Below are 13,491 nucleotides of genomic sequence, written 5' to 3'. Positions count from 1 at the left end.
GATTGTGGCTGCCCCAGCCACAATCTGCATGTTTTGTTTTGTTAAAATAAGTGTCATATAGCTCTATATATTCTGTAATATGAATCATAATTGCTATACCAATTTCATCCAAACAGGAGAGAGAACTCATACATGATACCTGGATAAACAAGTGAAATTGGAAGTGATGACACAAGGAAATGAGCACACACATTTTTATGTGGAACACAAATTGAAGCTGATAAATTGGTAGTCTGACTGGATGACATTGCCAACCCAGCTGAAAATGCATTTTCAGTTTACTAAAGAGCGGGAGAAGCAGGGAGACCCCCGTTACTGAACAAACACAAACCAACCTTATCACAAAATATGTTTTGTTTGAACTGGCATACAATATCACGTACACTACCTTTAATAATCTGTATTGACAGGTGGCGATGCAACCCAGGACTGGACACTCCATGGTGCTGCTGTAAAACACTCTGAGGATGCAGGTCATCAGAGATGTGTACGTATGCCAAGGATCTTGAAGTCAGCGACACTCTCCATTGCAACCCCGACCGTTGATGGAGATGGGGAGTGTTCTCTTCTCTGCTTACTGAAGACCACGTTCAGCTCCTTGTTCTTGACGCTGAGGGCGAGAGATTCATTGTTCACACGCCACGCCACTGTATCAATTAGCGAACCTCATCCCTGTATACGTACTGTCTCATGATCATTTATGATCAGGTCCATCACTGGTGTGTCACCACTCACCAGCACACTTGATGATGACATTGGAGCTGTGCATGGCCACACAGTTGTGTGTGTACTTGTTAGCTTGTAAGATTTAGACTCTCGTAGATGTATTTGATCGATTCTGACATTTTCAATCTACGAGAGTCTAAGGCTTCAATACCCATGGTAATGAGAGCGAGACCCCACTGCCTCCGGAGAGCTCTGAACATGTACAAATGCAAAATCTAAGGTGGTTATCCTGCTGCACCACCGGTCCGTTCTCTGGCAAGCATTTGAAACCCAGAGGTCCGTAGTTTTCAATAAAAAAGTGTTTTAATCCACTCTGTCTCGGAATCTTTAATCCATCATCCTCCATTGCAACTGTGCAATTTGGGGAGACGAGGACAGATCAAAGATGGATGACAGATTCCAAGACAGAGTGGATTTAAACACAGCTTTTACTAAAAACTACGGACCTCCGGGTTTAAAATGCTTGCCAGAGAACAAATCGGACAGGTGGGGCAGGATAACCACCTTAGATTTTGCATTTGTACATGTTCAGAGCTCTCCTCTGTGTGGAGTTTGCATGTTTCCCAGTGTCCCCTAGGGTAGGTACCCTCACAAAAACACGCAGTAATCCTGGTCTCTAAACTACCTCCCCCTGGCCAGCCGGGGCGCCTGATGGAGGGGAAAGGAACTGGTCGGAAGCATGTGTTCCTTCCACGCGCTACGTCCGGCTGGGGAAACTTTCCCTTGTCAGGTGAAAAGAAGCAGCTTGGACTCCTCATGCATAGAAGGAAGCATGAGGTCAGTCCACTGCCCCCCCAGGTTGGCAGAGGAAGTGTAGCGCCCAGGATTACATTAGATAATTGACACTGGGTGAAAAAAAATGGGTTGCAAAATCGTGGGATAAAAAAAAAGAAGAAAAAAAAGTCAGAATCGATAAAATACATCTACAAGAGTCTAAATCTTAGGCTATGTACAAGTATAGGGAGTATAGTTTAGTCTACCAAAACGGGGACCTCCCGTTAGTCCGTGCTGCGGGTTACAAATCACCCGTGCTACGGGTTACAAATCACCCGCGGCTTCCTGTGAGGTTAGGGTTATGCAGAGCAATTGAAATACGACAGAGTTACGACAACTCCGTTCACTTCATGGGGCCAGTCCAATGGCAGCTCTTCTACACAGACTTGGCGAAGTGCTAGGCGAAGAGTGATCCAATCTAGAACATCATCAATCTATCAATTGGACCAGAGTTTGGGGAAATATTAGTATGGCATCACAAACCCCAAATCATCAGCAGATTAATTTAAATTTTGTCCATAAAACATATTTAACCCCCCAGAAAGCTTATAGAATGAGACCTGCCATTTCACCAAACTGTACACTCTGTTCTTTAAATACTACTGGTACTTTTATACGATGTGGGAATGCCCCACAGTCAAAACTTTCTGGGAACAGATAACTAATTATCTATCTAAAGTATTACAAAAACATATTCCGGCAAGCTCCACATTCTCTGCCCTTTAATCACTGGAAACAGTTATTAACTGATGTTGTAACAATGGAGCTTTCTACAGCTAGATGAAATGGTACTATCAAACAATAGATAGCTGGAACCATATTCTCTATCAAGTTAGGACCTCTACTATATAACTAGCAAGTGACATATATAACTAATTATATCTGTATAATCCCCTTTTTTCTTTTTGGTCTTTGTTGAAATCTTTGCTCATTTCTTTTTCTTTTCAGGCCTATGACGGGGTGGGTTGGGAGGGATTAATTTATTGTTATTTATTTACAATTTGTTTGATCGATTTTTATGTTGTATTTAATTGTTATAATCATTACTATATTTTTGTCAACGGTGGTTGGTGCTGGGGTTTGGGATTTTTAAAAACGAGGCAAGGGGCAAGCCACTGATTGCAGTTGGCAAAGAATTTGAATTATGTTTTGTGTGCATTTTCTTTGTATGCCTGTACCTGTGCCTTTCATCCAAAAATGAAATAAAAATGTATTTAAATTCCTTTATTTTCGATCGTAAATAGTACAACATAAACATTACAGAGACTTTGCAATACTAAACAGTTGTCATGTTGCACACATGCCCAAAATTGCTGATATTTGTGCGGCCCTTGTTAAAAACAATGTATTCCAAACTCCAGCTTGTCACACTCCAGGGCTGCATGAACAGCGCTCGAGCGCTGTTTTCTGACCCCTAAATGGCGCAACTCTCTCAGCTATATGGCTCTAGGGTTAGGTTAGGGTTTGGGATAGTGTCAGTAATGGTCGGACTAACGGGAGGTCGAACCAATGCCACGCTAACGACTAAAACTATGACTATAAAAACTAAGCTATGATGACTAAAACCAAGGCTAAATAATTATGTTGACAGTTTTGTCAACAAATACAAACTAGACTAAAATGTTAGAGAGGGACTATACAAGCTCACAACGCGTTGCTACTTCATTGAAGTATGAAAGGTTCATGTGTGGGTGATGATGACTTGAATTGAGTGAAATGAAAAGATGGGTGAAGACAATGCAGGGAAGAGCGGATGAACAGTGAGAGAGGGAATGGAGGGGCGTGGTGATGAAGGGATGGGCATGGGGTTGATGAGGATGAGGCGCGAGGGCGAGGGCATTAGATTAGAGGATAAGGGGAAAACTAAGAGAAAGCGAACAGGGGTGAAGGACAGGAGTGAGGAGCCAGGGAGTATAGAGCGTCACAGTACCGCCCCCTACCAGGGCCCAGGAAATGATTCCCCGTTCATTTTCCTCATAGACATTTCAAAAAGTATTTATTTAAAGACCTTTTAAGCCTCGTACAAAGCCAACTCCATTTGTGACAAATCATGACAACAAACACAATTTTTCGGGTCGAACAAATGATTAGAAAGAAGAAAAAAACGTTTTTTTTATTTTATTATTTGTTTGGTCCAAAATATTGTGTTTGTTGTCATGATTTGTCACAACTCGAGTTGGCTTTGTCCGCGGCATAACCGTCTTTAAATAAATACTTTGTGAAATGTCTATGGGCAAAATGCTTTGGGAATTATTTCCTGGGCCTGGCGTCGTCATGAAAGGGGGCGGGACTGCGACGCTCTATAGGCCAGGCGAGTGGGAAGAAGGGTCCAGGGGTGTGGAGCAAAACCCTGTCAGCAAGACAAATGTCAGTGCGAGGTGACAATAAAGCACTACATCACTATCACATATCAATCTTTGGCTTGGGGGTCTGTCATGCGTGTGGATGATGCTGAAGATCCCCCCCCCCCCCCCCCAACCAGGATCATGAACGGTGAGAGATAGAAGAGGAAGACATAGGAAAGGGAGGGAGAATGGGGTGGTGGAAGTATGTGAAATGATTTGAAAAGCACAAACCAGGTAGCTGCAGGTACAGTATAAATACCTTACTGATTGGATGGGGGAGAAGATGTTATCAGAAGTGATTGATAAATGGTAAATGGTGCATTTATATAGCGCCTTTATCCAAGGCGCTTTACAGAGATTGTGCATTACATTCACACACACATTCATACACCGATGGCAGCGGAAACCATGCAAGGCACCAACTAGCACATCGGGAGCAATTTGGGGTTCAGTGTCTTGCTCAAGGACACTTTGACAGTAACTCTGGGGGAGCCCACAGGGTTCGAACTGGCAACCTCAACGGTTACCATCCAGCCACTCTACCCATAGATATAAGAAATAGATGCCTCATTTGCCGCTGCAGTTCATTGGAGCGACGTGTATCCCAATGAAGGCGGAAGTGCAGTGCTTAACAAATCTTTATAACAGTCATGACAATATACATTACAATACAAAACAAGACAAACAAACAAACACAAACAACAAAGTTATTAACAATACAACATCAGAGCCAGGGGGGATTAGATTACTAACAGAAAACATTAAAGAGTGAACACAAAGCAACAGTTCTCCGCAGCTTTCTTATTTAGAAGTGCTGAAGGCATTTGCTGAAGGCGACTACGTCGCTGCCCAAGTGACGTCACTCATGTGACTCCTCCACGTCTCTCGCTGTCACTCAAGTGACTACTGGCCAATCACAGCGCGTCTTTTCCGGGACTTATGTTACGCGCTTCCGCTTTGCTTCCGCTAATGCTTTGCAAGGAATGTCGGGAAAATTGTGCCTTCAATGGTGACACGCGCCTCAGAGCCGGAAAGGGCGTCTATGTATATATGTCTGTGACTCTACCCCTGAGCCACCGCCGCCCCATTGATATTGCGTGAGTGTGGTTAGGAACTGGTATAAGATAGATTGATGCCAGGTGAGTGTGGGAGATTTCATCAGTTGAGATTGTTATCAGGTGTTCCTCCTGAACACGCACAGCACAGCACACACACACACACACACACACACACACAGGTTGGGCCTAATCTAATGCCTTATTGCTGCTTACTGCACAATGAAAAACCAATTGAATTGCATAGATATTGTGAGTTGACTTTAAGCCCAAAGCAAACATCCTAAGAATGAGAGGCTAACCGTAACTGCTTGAATAAAGCCAATGTCAACACAAAGAGGATGAAAGTAATGCTGACTTAATTACGTCAGTGCCTTTTTCTTTATTTGTTGTTAAGGTAAGGACAACTTAATTGGTCCCTTTGGAGATATTGGTAGCAGTAAGGAAGTGGATGTACTGTACTTAACACAATAGATACGTACATAGGAGATTAAATACAATAGAGAAAGATTATACTGTACATTCAGGTGGTCCAAGAGGTTAAAAATAAAAAGGAAAAAACTGTGTGAAGTGAGGGGCGCTCTTATCATTGTACATCATTGCTAATTTGGCACACACACTCCCTGGATGCCATCCAAGGCTTAAGAAGAAATGGCACCCTTTTCACATTGGCCTATTATAGCGCCACCAGGAGGCCACAACCTGACCTGGCCTGGTGGAGACCTGTAATAATAATAATATAATCTCAAACTTATATAGCGCTTTTCTGAGTACCCAAAGACGCTTTACATGGGGGGGCTTTACAGAGGTAACAACAAAATAAAAACAACTTTATTAGAAAAAGGAAAAACACTAAAAGCTAAAAAAACATTAAAAAGAAAGACAGTGAGAAGGGTTAGCTAGGGAAGGCAATATTGAAGAGGTGGGTCTTGAGGGCGGTTTTGAAAGTTTGGAGGGTGGGGGCATCTCTGAGTGCCTTAGGGAGGGCATTCCACAGGGTTGGGGCAGCAAAGGAAAAAGCTCTGTCACCCCACGTACGGAGTTTGGTTTTGGGGACGTCGAGGAGGTTTGCGTCACCAGACCTGAGGGAGCGGGAGGGGACATGACGTTTGAGGAGGTCACAGTGCCCTGAGGGGCACTTTATCTAGTTATACATCATCTCATTCCGGCCAATCAGAATTTGCGTCATCACCTTCGTCTTCAATGTTTGTGTTAACACAAACACTCAAAGCTGCCCATTCATTATCAATGGCATTTAATGTTTGTGTTAGGACAATGTTTGTGTTTACACACACCCTCAAAGCTGGACATAAAGTAGAAGGGGCTAGAGCCCCTCAAAAATAGCCAATCTACAAGCAACATGTTATACTTATAGTATGGCTTCTTGTGTAGACTTCTTGTGTAGTCTACACAAGAATGCTACGAATGGCACTAGGTGTCACATGGACGGACCGCATCAGAAATGTGGACCTCTATGGGGACCTACCACGGGTCACGGACAAAGTCAGAGAGAGAAGGATGAGGCTGGCAGGGCACTGCGTCAGGCACCCAGAACTTGAGGCAAGTAAATTGACTCTATGGGAGCAAACCCAGGGCAAAGTCAGGAGGGGAAAGAAGCGTACCACCCATGTAGACGTGCTGTGGCGCGACAGCTTGGCTAACAACACTGCAGAGCTCAAGAACCTGATGTTGGATAGGAATTTGTGGAGGGCAGTGATCCAGGAATCCCGAGTTGGTGTTGGCTAGACCTCACTCTCGCAGCAACCTATAGTATGGCTTTTTTGAGGGAAAAAGTGGATAGTTCACCCCCCAAAAATATCGGTTACTCACCCCATGGAGACTTGAATTTATGGATACTATGGATAAGCCAATAATGACCAGCAAGTGGTTTCCTATGGAGTCACAAAGGAAGCTCTTTGTGTCTCAATAGGGCCACTGCTGGTCATCAAATGATTGGCTTAGATAAGAAAAGAAATCACACTTGTGTGAAGTGGGGCGCTCTTATCATCATACATCATCACATCACATTCTGTGCTCAGCCAATCAAATCATTTCCGTGGTATAAACACACAAAGCTGGGCACAGGAAGGGCAAGTCTCCATGGGATGAGTAATCATTATCAATAGAAAATAAATCACACTTGTGAAGTAAGCGGAGCCTCTTATCATGATGATGAGAACGCCATCATACAGCCGAGCACATTCTGTGCTTAAACGGACATACTCAAAAAGAGTCATTTTGTTGTATGAACTATGCCTTTATGTAGTGCAATTACAAGTGTGTTGTTTAGAATGGCTTGATGCTGTGTGTGAGGTCTGCTTTTACAGCCCAGATAATAACTCTGTTTGGGACGATGGTTTGGAAGAAATGTCAGAACACTTGTTTGTCTCATATCACTTGTCTGGAACATTTTCTGGTCCAGCAGCTGCTCACTTTGATCTAGTTTCAATTCAGTTCGGGAATGAACAGTGTGATCTAGCTATGCTCTTGGAAGAGGTGCCAATCCACTTGTAGTTTCTTTTTTTTTTCTATATTGAAACTGAATATAAAATCACACTCATCGTCACATGACGTCTCAATGTTTGTTTCTATAACTGCTGCCCTAAACAAAAAACAACACCCGTGTGAACTGAGTGGTGCAATTATTTTCATGCAGTGTTTATTGTCTCAATCCAGCAGATTTGCTGCTGGCTTGAGTACATAAACAATGAATATAGTACATAAACAATGAATATAGTACATAAACAATGAATATAGTACATAAACAATGAATATAGTACATAAACAATGAACATAGTACATAAACAATGAATATAGTACATAAACAATGCTAATAACATGAGCGTGTCCTAACATTCACCGGCACGTAGCGACTTGCACACAGTAAGAAAGTGTTCATTTGAATCTCAGAGTTAAATTAACATGATTTCACAGTGATATGTGTCTGTTGTGCTCTCTGTAATGATCTCAGTATTTGGCTCTTAAATGAGGAATGTGTCACAGCAGTGAGAACGTAACCCTGAAAGAATGCTTTAGGTTGGGGAACAGCTCACTGACCGTCACCACACTTCCACCCACTTCTGTTCAAGTTAAGAGTTGATAGTTGGCAAACGTCAGTGTTTATCGAATCGTTATGGTGAAATGTCCCTTTGGGATACGCCAGTGGTTTCAAGTAGAACAAACTTTCACACTGCTCAGTTCAACTCAAGTAAAGCCATAGAGTTGATTATTGGTCACGCATTCTGCATTCATTATGTTCACAATAAATCATTTTCGTTTGTCAAATGCCCCATCAATATAGCTGTAAACAAATGTTTCCCTTCACTTAGAAGTCCACAAAGAATGTCTATGGTCCCTCAGTGGCTGACCAATCTATCCTCTCAAACTTCCATTCAGCTCAATTCAACCAGAGAGAAGTTGATGCTTGACCTCTCCGTAGCTGCTATGGACAATAAAACAACTGGTGTTGTGTTTCACAGAAATGTTCTCTTGGGACTGTTTCTAAACTATTTAAAACCACACATTCAGTTTTACAAGATCCAAGATTTACCAATCTGTCACCACACACAACACCCTCTCTAGTGTTCGTGATGAAAAGCATTTATTTTGTTTGTGACATGACATCTCAAGCGGTTCCTCCTCTCCACCCTAATAAACTGAGGTGGAGGAGTCTGACCATCAGACGGCTCCGAACGGACGCTGACTAAAACTCACCCCAATCAGCTTGTCGCTTTCGCCCCACCAGGCCAAAGACATTAAACCAGGAATTTAGCATGAAGGAAACACATTTAATTCCAAACCAAACTGCAGTGGAGAGAGGGAATGTGAGGCAAGAGGAATTTGAGACACAAACACAGGCCTGGGGTAACAAAGCATCCCCACTCAGGCTTTGTTCTCAAAGCACTGAGTATAGAACAACACTGTATGGGGTGAACTGAGGCAATCTGTGACGGCATCACCTAATTAATGTAGGCCTAGTGTTCATTATTGCTCTAAACAAACTCAAGTCAACATTAATATCCGTGATATGAACATATGACAAGTGAAACCATATGATCGTAGTTAAACAAAGACATGCATGTATGCATTAATAGAGATTTTACCACAAAAGTTACAAATTACAAAAATGGAAAGATTTTAGCCTGATTTCACCCTACCAATCCCAGCAAGCACGGTCAGGACCTGGACCATTTAGTGACGTCTCTATTGTGGCCAGATCAAGTCAAACCAAGACTAGTCAGATATGGCCCAGAATATCACCTGATTTCAAACAACATAAATGGTAAATGGTGCATTTATATAGTGCCTTCATCCAAGGTGCTTTACATAGACCCATTCACACACACATTCATACACCGTTGGCGGCGGAAACCATGCAAGGCACCAACCAGCAATTAGGGGTTCAGTGTCTTGCTCAAGGACACTTCCGACACTAGCTCTGGGGGAGTCGGCAACCTTGCGGTTGCCATCCAGCCACTCTACCCCTGAGCCACCGCCGCCCAACATAAATTCTGCCCACTAAGACGGACGAATCAGATGAAATCGGATTAATCAGAGAGAGTCCGATCGAGGCCAGATCAACTTAAGTCATACCATAACTAGTCAGATCTGGCCCAGAATAAGCCGTATTTTTTCAACTGGTGAAGACGTCGGGACGTAAAGATCATCCCCATATGGGCTGTGATCTGTCCTAGTCCTGAGTAGACCAGTGGTGTGATTCCCTAGAAGCAGTGACCTAAGACAACACACATGTGCAACAACAACAGCTGGTCCACATCTACTTCACTAGAACATGATGAGAAATGACACTGGTGGTGGAGGGACACGGAAAATACAATTTTCAAGAAGTCCTTTCTTCTCAGGTTCAGTTCCAGGCAGTGACAGATCATGATCATTGTACTGTCGGATATCCTACAAAGTAAAGACATTTTGTTATGGGGCAGCCTTAGGAATCTGGAGGCCCGTTTCATGACCAAATGAGGCATATATACCTATGACATAATTATTCTGTTGATACAGGCGTATTGTCACTTAGTTTTGACTGTCTAATATCGCTTGCAGCCATTACTCTCGACAATTATGCAACAACAACACCTCTCCTCATCCTGTCGTCCCTTCACAATAAAGTGTCTCCCTTTTACCTCCCAATGCCGCACATTTTACCCATGGTTATTAACAGGAAATAGGTGTAACTTAACAGCGCAAGAGAGAGAAAGGCAGCGAGTGAGCGAGAGAGATAGAGAGTGAGAGGGGGCCAAGGGTGGTGGGGGGTTGAATGACGTCTGGCGGTCAGTCGTAGCTCGGAAGCCCCCCTGAGGGTGGAGGCCTGTTTCAATTGAAACTGGTGAAACATAGCTAAGGCCTCCTATGAGCACAGGGTGAGTGGGCACATGTTGTGCAAACCTGGCCTGGATGTTAGAGGTAGTTTCCCAGCAAGCCAAATTACGTTAACGTAATGATGACGTCCTCCAGTGACTCCGGTGACGTTCAGGACTAGGCCAGATCACAGCCCATATGGGGATGATCTTTACGTCATTTCCAGGACGTCTTCACCAGATTAAATAATATAGCTTATTCTGGGCCAGATCTGACTAGTTATGATATGACTTAAGTTGATCTGGCCTCGATCAGACTCTCTCTGATTCATCCAGGGACGTCCGTCTTAGTGGGTAAAATTTATGTTGGTTGAAATCAGGTGATATTCTGGGCCAGATCTGACTAGTCTTGGTTTGACTTGATCTGGCCCCAATCGAGACGTCACTGATTCGTCCAGGTCCTGACCGTGCTTGCTGGGTTAACTCGTTAAAACCGGGAAAGCATGTGTCTTATACTTATATCTGCTATTCAAAAATAGCAGATATACAAGCTCATAGAGCATCACTTCATGACGCGCTATGAACTTGCTATTATTGGGTTAAGAGTAACTACTGTATCTGACCTTATCACTGAACATGAAAGCAACCAAAGGTATGGCTCCCCCATATCTTGCCAGCATGATTGAACCCTACAAACCCTCCCGCGCACTCAGATCAGCCAACGCAGGGAAGCTGGAAGTACCCTCACTAAAAACGCCGGGACAACGCTCCACACGTCCCAAACTCTTCTCCCTTCTGGCCCCAAAACTGTGGAATGCACTTCCCGTTGCAATCAGAACTGCAGCATCACTCCCGATCTTCCGCCGTAGTCTGAAAACCCACCTTTTCAGACTCCATCATGGCCCATAGCACTTACCCTACCCCCCTTAGACAGCACTTCTTAGACTTATATAGCATTTGAAACAGACTTATAGCATGTCATGTAGACAGCACAATAAGTGCATTGTATGTAGTCATAGCACTTCATAGTATATAGTGTATAGTAGTCATAGCACTTCATAGTATATATGTGCAGCATAGTATAGCATATATGTGTAGTTTATATGTATAGTGTCATTATATAGATATGTTCTAGTTATAGTTTATATGTATAGTGTCATTATATAGATATGTTCTAGTCACGTTCTTAGCTTACGCATGTTTCGCGATAAATGCTTTTTACATATGTGATGTATTCCCATGCTTTTGTTCTTGCTTATTGTAAGTCGCTCTGGATTAAGAGCGTCTGCTAAATGCCTAAATTGTAAATTGTAAATTGTAACATGATCATATAATGTTACAGAAGTCCTGACTCACTGGCAAAACATGCAGCAACACGACATCAAGAGACTCAGATTGACAGCCATAGCCACGTGCAGTGGAGGGAAAAGTACCAAATGTTTTTACTTAAGTAGAAGTATCAATACTGCAATGTAGAAACCCTCTGTTACAAGCAAAAGTTACGATATTCAAAATTGACTTGAGTAAAAGTACAAAAGTATCAAGGCATCAAAATGTACTATACCAACAATACGTCCCATTTCACAAGGTATGTATAAAATGTATTAAAATATTTCGAAAATAGCAGATCTACAAGCTCACAATGTGTCACATCGCAGCACGTTGTGACTAGCCAAATAAAGTTTAAATAGGGCAGAAGTGGTTTATGACATGTAGGCCTATGTTTTGTTATACTAATTCAAATCTACATAAAGTAACTAAAGTTTTCAAATAATTGTGGAGTAAAAAGTACAATATTTGCCTCTGAGACGTGGAGTAGAAGCAAAAGTATTGAAAATTGGACACACTCCAGTAAATTAAAGTAGCCTACCCCAATGTTTTACTTAGATACTTTCCAAAATTCCACCACTGGCAGCACGATTTGCATGGCATCGTGACAGAACACAGAAAGGAAAGATCCCTGTGAAGAAAAAACAAACAAAAAAACTTTATGTTAACATTCATCACAGTTCAGGAAGTTGCTGATCATTGTGTTTTGTGGGTCACAGTCAGAGCATGTGGGAGCAGTGATTACACTGTTGGTGTTGCCTCATAGCAAGCAAGCAAGGTCTTGCTCAAACCTGACTGAGGCCTTTTCGTGTAGTTAATTGTTTCAAACTCAAAGAGTTTCAATGTTTAACATGGTACCATGGTACGTATGATGTTACCATGGTAACATCATGGTACCATGGCAACACAGCCTTGTCACAGGGACGTCACACAGTGCTGTGAGTGGGTAAAAATACATTACACGTCATGAGCTTGTAGAACAGCTATTTTGGAGGAAATGGTGAAAAGGTTTAGATTTATTTAGTTGTTGTTGTTGACATTTTACTTTTACATGATACTGATGGGACCATGATACTGACATGATTAGTGACCATGATACTGACATGATTAGTGACCATGGCATGATACTGACATGTTAACTGACAATTATTAAACTGACATGATACTGACCATGATGATACTGACTGAAAATGTTTTCCTTTACTAGTTTGAATAGTGCTTTCAATAGGCCTACAGTAAATTTTAGGTGGGGCTGATGTTGACATGGTGGGACAATGGCCTTATATAACACTGGTATGGTCCTTTCACCTGGTTGCAGGCCTTATGCCAAAGAAAAGAAAAGGGGCCTAGTGTGGGGAAGAGCAGGGTTGTCATTGTCATGTCATTATAGTATCAGATCTTGATTCTTGTGTTTAAATAAAATAACTATCGGGATTTCGGCTCTATGGGCAGTTCCCATTGCATTATACCTGCATGTATGTATAGGTTACCCACCTGCAAAAGGCTCAACCGCAGAAAGACAGCAACATAAAGGAGACCTGTGTCATTAGAAGACGTAGGCTACAACAACAGCTGGGCCAAGAAGACAGCAATGCGCCGTGCTGCGGACAGAGTTCCTTCCTGTTCTGTCCCCCAACAACAGCCACCAGCAGGTGATCAACACAAGTTCAATTCTACTGCAGGAAAATGTGAACAGCTGAAAGAAAACTCAAACTTAAAGGCCATTCATAGGAAAGAATGACGACTCTGGGAGAGGAACTTGTTAAACGCTGCACACATGGCAAGGCTGTGCGGCTAAATCCGCCTGCACTCTGATGTCACCTGGTGGCCAAATGAGCACACACCATCCTGAAAATGGGCTTTTAAATAAAGTAGAATAATAAAACATGTGTGTACTCAATTCTTGTTGTAGCCTATATTATGCAGCAATAGAGCAATAGAAAAATA

At 42.6% G+C, this 13,491-nt stretch overlaps 1 long non-coding RNA gene across 1 annotated transcript; it reads right to left on the bottom strand.

The window, feature by feature from the left end:
• Positions 1-394: 394 nt before the first annotated feature.
• On the bottom strand, positions 395-13,333 carry LOC306923061. The gene is made up of 3 exons (XR_013789997.1): positions 13,039-13,333; positions 12,086-12,175; positions 395-610 (listed from the first exon to the last, which is right to left on the bottom strand). It is a non-coding gene; the product is annotated as an uncharacterized lncRNA (long non-coding RNA).
• Between the last annotated feature and the right edge of the window lie 158 nt (positions 13,334-13,491).

The sequence above is a fragment of the Electrona antarctica genome, assembly GCF_951216825.1.
Source record: "Electrona antarctica genome assembly, chromosome: 5".
NCBI lineage: Eukaryota > Metazoa > Chordata > Actinopteri > Myctophiformes > Myctophidae > Electrona > Electrona antarctica.
This window is presented reverse-complemented; position numbering and strand designations above follow the sequence as displayed.